Raw genomic sequence first — 10,764 nt, forward strand, 5'->3', positions numbered from 1 at the left:
TTGCGGAAATTTGCGGCCTAAATGGCTGTATCTGTTGATTGCTGTTGGCTTAGAAGGTTGATTTTTCTACAACTTCCAGGGACAGTAGACCTTAGTATCATATAGAAATTTCATTTTGATACCTCCACGCGTTCCTGAGAAAAACGGTCTTGACAGACGGACGGACGGTCAACAAAGTGATCCTATAAGGGTTCCGTTTTTTTCTTTTGAGGTACGGAACCCTAAAAATTAGGTGAACATGGTGGATAACTCTGTATTTAACTAGAGGGGATCTGCCCTCTGTTCGCTTTGCTCAATGACCTCCACGAGGGCTTCGACCCTGTGTCCTAAAGGTCACTCTTCTTGCCTCATAGAATTTAATAACCGTAATTTAAAATAACTAAAAACAATATATTATAATATGGATGGTAAAAATATACAAACTTTATTCGAAATAATTTAGAGCTTTCAGTGTTTGATTAATAATAATTATTAGGTATTTATTCGTGTATTGGTTGCCATGGTAATTATATTACGTAGAAAATAAAATAAACAAAACTTTTTTTGTATAATATTATATAGATATTATTTACCACCCATTAATTACTATAAAGTACAAAATCATCCATGAATTCAAAAGCTTAGTTTGCGAGTGCCCTAAAAACATAGATATGAGCGGCCCTTTTGTCGATGATTAGGGCGTGCAGCAGCATACTTTGCACGCTCTGTGGCTCCACCCGTGAACTTTTACCTATAGGCTGTAGCTGACCGGGTGACCGATGCCAATCGCTCGTTGGTTTCGATTACATAAACATTTTTATTGGCATTTTTTCAAACGTTGCACGTATTTTTCTACTACTATTTAAACTAAAATAAAAATTTGAGCTGCAAAAACTTCTCATCTTTCAGATAAAAAAAAATTTCCAAAATCCGACATATCAACGAGGCGTGAGAGTTTTTCCTGTAAAAGCATTTTTGTTCATCAAAATAGTGCTCGATAATAGTCATTGAAGTCAATCACTGTCTTGTGCATGCGCGTGCTTAAATATCTTTATCTGCGCGTGTAATTATAGCTCACTCACACTAATGTCGATTTACATACTCACACACGTCATGCAGGTTCCGTGCGAGGCCGATACAACTTGTGAATTAATTGCCTAAATGTTACTCGCACAGGCACCCTTAACGAAATAAATTACGATTTCAAATCATAATATATTAAATAAATAGTCATGGGGTATCGGTTATTATAAAGTCCAAAAAAAAAGGTAGGTATAGAATTAGAGATAGGTAAGTATATTTTAATAATTGGATAATGGCCTGTATTGTATAATAGGTACTCGTAATAAAATAAAAGGAAAAAGAGTCGTTTTCAATTTTTTTTTTTCAAATATTTATTTATTCATATTAATGTATTATATTTATTTCTACAAATAAGTACTTACTTATTTATTGCTGAAATGTTCTAGTCGAAATGTAAACTACCATTAATAAAGAGTTATCAACAGTCTACACCAAATAAAATAAATATTATTTTTTTATTTAATTGTCTACGAGTACAAACAATTCCTTGAAATCATAAATAATATAATCGTTTTAATTAAATTTGAAATAAAGATATTAAAAACTACGTTAATTAAAAAATTGTATTTTTATTGCGTACGAAATACGTATTTCCTACAAATCAAATAAATACAGTAAGTACAGTGCTTTCATTATGCATGCTCTTCAATAGTATTTTAGCATTTCAATTTATTATTATTTTTTTTTTTTGATTCCCATTAGTTATATTATAATAGTAACTGGATCTCAATTTAATAGTAAATACTTATAGTTAAAGGAGGGCAGGATTTAGTACTAGGCTACCTAGGCGATAGCCTAGAGGCGCCACAACATGATGGGGCGCCGTGACCGTCAATACTCTTAATTTTTTATATCTTAATAAATAAAATAATTTCAAAATGCGAAATTTATTAAAAAGATAAATAGAGAAAAATGAATATTTCCAAACGATTAGATAAAAATGTCAAAAATGAAATCATTTTAGAAGTAAATGAAGCTTTGAAAATAAATACATTTTTTGTAATACATAATATTGACAAACTGGTGTTAGAATTATCAGAAGATCAAATGACAAAAGCTTATACTGAACTTGATAGTCGATTTAATTTTCTTGCAGACTTGATATTTATGTTCCCAAAAAATATTGAAAGAAATAACTAAAAGATTAGTTGGAAAATATTCTAATAACCTAGAAGATGAGTGATATGAGAAATGGTTACATTTCAAATAATTTTTAAACTAGCTTGAAATATAAGAGTCAAATAAAAAATCTCTCAGCATGTTTTTAAAAAATGTTAAAAGAAAAAATGTATTGCAACGTTTCCAAATTTAGACACTGCTTTGAAAATATGTTTAACAATTATTCCATCTAAGTCAACTGGTGAAAGATCGTTCAGTAATTTAAAGAGAATTACAAATTACACAATTTCAGATATAGAGGTATCCAGTCTGGCATCATGTATCACAAATTCAGAATTACTCGAATCAATGAGCTTCTACGACTTAATAAATACGTTTTACATTACTAATTATTATATTAATTATATGCAGACATACAGTAATATATAATATAACAGTATACACTTTTATATAGAAATAATAATTAGTAAATAAATTGGGAGGGGAGCTCTCATCTCTCAGTCCAGCTATGTTCTAAGAAGTGGAGGCGTTTGTTCTTTATTAATTATTAGCCTTGAGGCACCTTTTAGGTAAATCCAGCCCTAGGTCTAAGACAATTACATGTTACAGATAATTACATTTTTTTAATTATAAAACTAGTACGTTATATATAAAAATAACAACAACAAATTTTAAAAATATTTTTAAAAAAATGAATGGTGGCGGTACTAAATATGATCTAAAACTAAATATTGACTATTAAATTATTAAATATTTCGAATACATATCGATTTTGAACCTAATTTGCAAAACAAAATCGTATTGAAAACAAAATTAAACTTTTAAATTAAAAGTTAAAAATACCAAAAAAGGTGAAGTAAAATTGCATGTACCTATTTGATTCTACATAGTATCTATAAATCGAATTAATAGCTAGTTGACATAGATAAATAGTTTTATACTAGGTAGGTGAATGCAAAAAAAGCGATTCTTACAAATTCTAACTAACTACCTATTATTAATACCTATTAAAACTTTAAATACCTGTACCAATAATAAACATGTATCTTATGTAAAATATCATTAATATGATTTAAATAATATATTCAGAATAATTAGTAGGTACCTAATTTGTATTTTTTTTTCATCTTTTCAAGAAAAATGTTAATTTCCTTATAATTTACTATATTTAATTTTAAATTAAAACTTTTAATAATTAAATTGGTTTTTATTTTTAAAGTGCTAAAGAAAACTAAGTTTTAAATTTATTGCCTTCAAATGACCCACATAATACTTCTTCAGACCTCCTATTGATTACGCTTTTTTTATTAAATTATACAATTTAAAATACTACCTAGATAGGTAGGTACTAATTTCATTTTCAAATAATTATTTTCACATAAATACTAAAATACGAGTACCTGACCTTCTATTTCTCAATGCTCAAATCTTATATAATTTCACGCTCTCGACCATCTTATAATGGGTTAAGATATTATAATTATTTAGTCATTGAACTTCTACTTAAATTTTCGTTTACTTCGTTCATTGACAATGTATATTGACGCATTGTACTTCTAAATGTATATAAATTGTAACATTAACTTATTATAAACACTACTCCAGCTACTTGTTATTTTTTGCTCTAATTTATTTTGTACATCTAATCTTTATATTTATTTATTCCCTATATTATATAACATAAAGTACATAATATACAAAATATAATCAATATGTTTAAAAATTATATTTCTTATAATACTATCAACATTTTTAATATTTTAAATGATGAACTTATTATTACTATGAAAATAATTGTCATTTGATTTTAAATGAAATTATAATTGGGGTTTTACAAAAAAAAATTGTTTTTATAGAGTTAGAAATAATTAGTTACTAAAATAATTAATTATTCATGTGTTTATTTCTCATAAAGTAAATGAAGGGCTCCGTGCAACAAACAGACAAGTCCACTTTTATCAATTATTCAGGAGAAGCAAAACAAAATTCTTTGTCTCACTCACCTTAATGGGCAGGAAATAATTCATTTTGAGATATCTTTGGAAATAATAAAGCGATTTGTCTGATTGTTCTAACAAAATATAGATATTTCTTCCATGAATAATATTCCATGAAAAACTCATTTTTGATAAAAATGGACTTGTCTGGTTGTTGCACGGAGCCCTTCAAATTCTTGTTTGAATAACAACTTTTTTTTTTATTTATCATAAGCATCGGCCATAGGCATGGACGTACATACGTTATACGTACATACGTATGTACGTCCGTGGCCATAGGCTATGGCCGTTATAATTTTATAGTGGGGGGGAGGTCACAGCTGGTTGAGGAATATGCGTCTATATAGACTATAGAGTGAGGATTTGTCACTAAAATCCCGGATGGATGACAACCCGGGAGTTATCTATGCCGCCGGCCTATCATTGGCATCAGAATATGTTAGTGATCAAACCCTAAAAATAACAATTATAAAATACCTAGTTAATATCGTGTAAGACAATTTATTAAAATATTTTTATCGACATTATTTTGAATGGATAGTTTTTATCTGTAAAAGATACACTGCATAGAGTAACAAATTAATATGCAACTTATGCTATTTATTAGAAATTTTGGTATCTAAGCTTTCAAATTCTGTTTTCTACATTTAAAAACAATTGAATAAATAACAGCAATAAGTTTCAAAACCTCGCGTGAACTTGACTTACAAGGTCAATTATAAGTTAATTTTTTTTTTCAGACGAAAACTGTCCCTTCAAGAAGTATACAGAGTTTTTTTTAAATTATTTAGATACTACCCTATACAAACCATCGATTCCACATCTATTGTAGAAAGTACAGTAACAATCCGTCCTTATATTATCAATGTAGAGAATGTATGTGAGCTAATATAAAAGATAATATTATTTGGCTGGTTATGTTACATGTGTACCTACAACATTCATTATTGAACTCAAAACACAGCTATACAAATATATAAGTTGAATGAACATGTGTAGGAAAAACTACATCATAATTTACGCAGTGGCGTAAATAGGATTTACAATGCTCATGGAAAAATATGCTGATTAAGTTATTCTAGCAATTACGTTTAACCTCTTTTCTTAAGTGTTACAAAATGTATAAAACATATTTAATCATACCAACAAATTTTGAAATTAAATGTATCTATTTCATGAGTCATAACGATAAATAATATGTATTAATTACTGAAAAAATTGAAGTTGGCTTCCTATATCCGCCACTGTTCATGACGATGTGTTCTCCGTAGTCGTTTGCCTGCGTGGCTTTATGCTTGCAATGCCATTTATTATTTAAATGCTGTTAGTTTAACTGTATCGATTAGTAATTTTCAAAAGGTTCAGTGAATATAAAATATATACCAACTTAATATGCCTAATATTTCGATGATCGAATATTTTGTTAATTTAATTCAATTTAATTCAAGATACTTCGAGTCGTGTTACACAAAGCATATTATTATAACTCATTTCACAATGCAAAAATACAGTTCCCCTATGACTACTTATAGCTCTAGCGTTCTAGCTAAAGTTTTATAAATTTATTCAAATTACAGAAAACAGTTTAAAAAATATGTTACCACCCAAATGCCTTTTACTTCACCTTCACCTCCTGCCATAACGTCCACATCTATTTGAATATTTAATATATATTCAGAATAAAGCTTTTAAAATATTTTCATAAATTATCTATGCTAATTAGATATTTTAAGCTTTTAAAAATACAATATTAATAATTTTCAAATTTTTACTTTAAGTTTGAACAAGCTAAAACTATAACCTTAATAAGATTTAACACTGTTGCCTAATATAATCTCTAAGCTACACGCCTACACCTAAACCAGAGTAACGATTCAATTTAATTTACTCTTCATTAATTTCTAGACGGTTTACTCCTTTCACCACATCGTCTTTACACCTTTTTTCATGATAAAATAGTTTCCTCTTTTGGCCCTATCATAATTGCACTCGTTTCGCCCACAATTTTAAGTTCAATATTTTGGGAAGCATGTCTCAAAATAATTTATGATTATGTTTAGTTATAATTACTTAGGTATTTATTTTATATAAATGCAAATTATTTTTAAATTTTTACTGTATTATAGTAATTACAAGTTGAATAAACAAAGAATATTATGCCATAATTAATGTAACAGTGTTTATGGACTGTGAAAATATTATATATAGGTATATACGTTACAGAAAATGCGCGTGAGTCATTTCACTCGTTGTACCTATGATAAAAGTTTTAATAGTAATTACTAATTGCTCATTAATATGTACCTACGCAGTTTACTGTTATACAATAAGTCCAAACTGAAGTTTATATTAAACTAAATAGCTTCTATTTACAACAAATCCGAATGAAATTCCTGTAAATATATCAATATATGGGAAAGTAGAAGAACGTAAATTGAAAAACGTAGATAATATAGTCCTGCAATATAATAAACGAGATTTTAACTCAAAATCAATTTATTAAATGTATTAAATGGCATTTAACTATATAACAAAATTTAAAGATGTCATGACAAATTGCAAATACCTATCTAGGATCAAATATCAATTGTTATAAAATATCAAATATTATAAGAAATATTTTTATTAATACAAGCATAACTTTTTGATAATTAGAAGCCACCTCATCGTGGTGATATTTGGATGATGTTAAATAACATTATGTAACTAATTTTCTAAGTATTAAAAAGAATACGTAATCAGTAATAAGAAAATACCAAACAAAAATTATTTTGATATCATATAATGCTTCCTAAAATCTCAAAGGTAAAACCGTGGAGCAAAACTATAGATACAATCACGGATTATTGGTTAACAAAATTAAACTAGTATATTAAATTTGAGCAAAAAGTTCAGGCCGTTTTTGGGAGTTGCGCCCTACCTTTGGGTAAATTTATTTAAAATTATAAATAGTATGAAAAACTAACTTTATGAACTATATTAGGTAGAACAGTTAGGTACTTACATAATATATTCAACAACCCGATAAAAATATCTAAACAATATCCTTAAAAGCAGCAACATTCGGTATGATATGTCAGGTTCAATAATAGCTTGTAGTTATGAAGCAAAACATAACCCCCGAAATCCCCTCCTCCAGATAAAATATTTTATATATTTATACATAGTTTATAGAAAAAAATCAATAGTATTTAAAACAACTTTATTTGTATTACTTTATAAACCTTCAAATAAAAATTTCTAAATATTAAGAACAATTAAGAATAATAACTCACTATATTATTATGTAATCAATAAGTTTAAAAAATACTAATGCGGTGGCAAAAAAAACGCAAACCTATAGCTTGTATTGATTGATATTTAACGCTGAATATATTACATAGAACGTTGAAACCGAGAACCAAATTAGGCAACATATAAGTTTATGAAATACTTACACAATTTCTATATCATCTTATAACAATCTATTTTTGTTTTAATTATATGTTTATTTAACTAAAGGCAGTTCATAAATTCATACTGCGTTTTGTTACTAATTCGAGTGGAACTCATGCGTTCAATCTTGTAACATTATTACGAATTTTAAGTTTGCTCGAATGTTTATGTATTTTCAATAATTATTACAAGTCCGCCGGTCGTAATTTGCCTGTCAGTATTTATATAATGTGTGATTTTTCATATTCATCTTGTATTCTTAAAGTACACGATAAATGGTTAAATTTGTGTAAATGTATACCGCGAGGGAGGTCACTGGTGACAGGATTTTTCTACATCAGAAAATTTTAATCCCGTCACTTGTGTTAGAGAATATAAATCTTAAGTATAATATTATTTGAAGTGTGCGTTTACGAAACATGGATTGTCTAGATTCGTTTTAAAACGTTTTAATATGGTTTCCTTTTCACTAAATACCCTATTAAATTGTAATAGAGCAAACATAAGAATTGTGATGAATTCAATTCGTGAGCATTATAAACATTGATTAAGTGCTTAAAATTAAAATGATCGGAATATTTAATATAAAAAAAATAAATTACAATTTCGTGCGGCCTTCGAGGCGTGCTATATCATAATGCGCTACTGTTAATGTTCAATTCACAAGTTGGAGAACTCTTAAATTAGTTCGTTGCCATTACATAAATACGACAAACTTGTTTAACATCATAAATATAATTGAATCATAAATTTTATTTTATTTTATATAACCCGCAAAATGCTTTTTATTTTTATTTATGTATTCAATTTCAATGCGTATTATGGATATGATAGTTACAACTGATGATCCGTTCGAGGGTACATAATGTGTAGCCTAATAAAACAATTTAAAACAATTAAAATGTAAAAATTTGTTTGAAGTGAGAAACGTCGGGCTAGAATAATTTATGAAGTTAAGGGTTCGTAATAGGTGATTAAGTTAGGTAAGCGATATATTAAATAATTTCATAATAAAATATGATCAGTTGCATCGCCTCGATGTTAATTTTATTTCTACTAGAATGTAAAAAAAAAAATGTAAATTATTTTCATAGTATTGCGTGTGAAAGTCTAACGCGTTTCATAACCATGATTAGGGCTCGCGGAACTTCTTGGTTTTACATATTGTATGTGTATAGTAAATAAGTAAATCATCATATTATAATACTTTGACTGAACTACAGATTTGTTATATGTGTTGGATAAGAAACACAACTAAATACAAAGTTGTATTTTACATACATTTGCATATTTAATGTACATCGTTGCATTTCTTATATTTGTTTATGCAAATTAAATACGGTTTAAAAATTTGGGTACATTTTGTACTAAAACTAGAACAAAATATGTATTATTTCGATTATCAACCTAATCATATTTTAAAAACTATAAATTAAATTTATAATTTATCAATATCCAAAACCAGTTTTGGACAGCCGATAGAGATCACTATAGAGTCATATCTGTGGTCAAAATCACAAGTCTATATGTAGATTAGTAGTTGTTAAAACCATAAAGATATAATATAATATATTCAATCATACATTATAATCTTATGTTTCGTACTAATAGCGTAGGTACGAAATACCGCTCAAATAATAAAACACCAAAAAGTATACTCTGCAGATACCCGAACAACTTGACTAAACTTATGTAATATTTGCAATCATATAAGTATAGGTACTAACTTAATATTTTTTATTATATAACCTAATCATTAATTTTATATTTATAAATACCACGCATTCTTTGTCAGTGTAAATAAAAAACCACACAAATACGTATTTCAATATATAGATAGTTCTGCTACTAAAAACATATTGTAAGTATATGGTTAATGTACCTAGTATAATATTTTAGAATACCTGTCATATTGTTGTATCACATGGAGAATTATACAGTGTAATTCACCAAGCTTGCTCACCCACATTTTATTCGTTGATAATTAATTAATTAAAATTCTGATTTTCAAAATTTTCAAAATTAGGTACCTGTTTATATATTTTCAAATTCTTGAGATTTGTTGTACTGTGGTGATACAAATATTTAATTTTCAAATAAGAAACGCTGCCTTTTTTGACTGTAAGCTATTAAGTATTGAATATATCCAATTTAAAATTCAAAAGATTATCTAGTAAGTAGTTTCTCAGTTATTAACATGTTTATATTAAGAGTAATTGTTCGTAAATGAGTAAAATATTAGGTTTTACAAAAATACAAAGTATATGCATAATAAATCCAGTAAATTTTCAAATAACTAAGGGCCGTTATTCTTAGTCGATGTTTAAGAATAAGTATTGAAGAATACCTATTCTTTAAGATAATTTTGATAATTTAAAAATAAAAATGTGTGATAATAAGTAATAACATAAAGCAATGCTTAAGGTAGCCTTAATTTAAGTAATACTTTTTCTTTTCTTAAGCTAAAATCTCGTTTATGAATCTCATTTGAGTCGAAAGTATAGCTTATACATTTTCAGACAAAATACCTGCTGAATAATTTACAGTAGAAAAATGGGGTTCTCATTTTAATAAAATAAGCTTGTATCCCCACAAGACACTCCAAGAGTAGTCAAAAAAAAATGTCAGGTCTTTAAGTTTATTTAAAAATATCAGCAAATCAAATTTTTAATAACTGCATTATTGAAAAAAAAAGGTGTTGAGCATACTTGGTGATTGGTGAATCCCTTCGCATAAATATTGTATAGGTACCTATAACTATATTTTAATCATTATGATAATTTGGACGTAGTTGAATATAAAAAAAAAAACAAAATATCTACAGATATCTAGATTATGTCTATATATGGCAGCAAACTTGTTGAATATTAATTATAGTACAATAAAGTTTCAAGTGAAGAACTTTGGGGATTAAAAATATATATTTTGATTACCGATAAATTGGAATAATTGATATATTATTTTATAATGTACTCAATAGTCAATATGCATTAAGACTGAATTTTATTTTGTACAGGTATCATGGTTTTGTGTAACTCACACAAACATCTTTGACTCATCGAGCCATTATTAAATAAACAATATATTTTTTGTTGTTAAATTAACGCATAATGTTGGTTTATGTACCAATTAATTTGTATTGTTTCATCGA

The sequence above is a fragment of the Acyrthosiphon pisum genome, chromosome A2, assembly GCF_005508785.2.
Source record: "Acyrthosiphon pisum isolate AL4f chromosome A2, pea_aphid_22Mar2018_4r6ur, whole genome shotgun sequence".
In the NCBI taxonomy this organism is placed as follows: Eukaryota; Metazoa; Arthropoda; class Insecta; order Hemiptera; family Aphididae; genus Acyrthosiphon; species Acyrthosiphon pisum.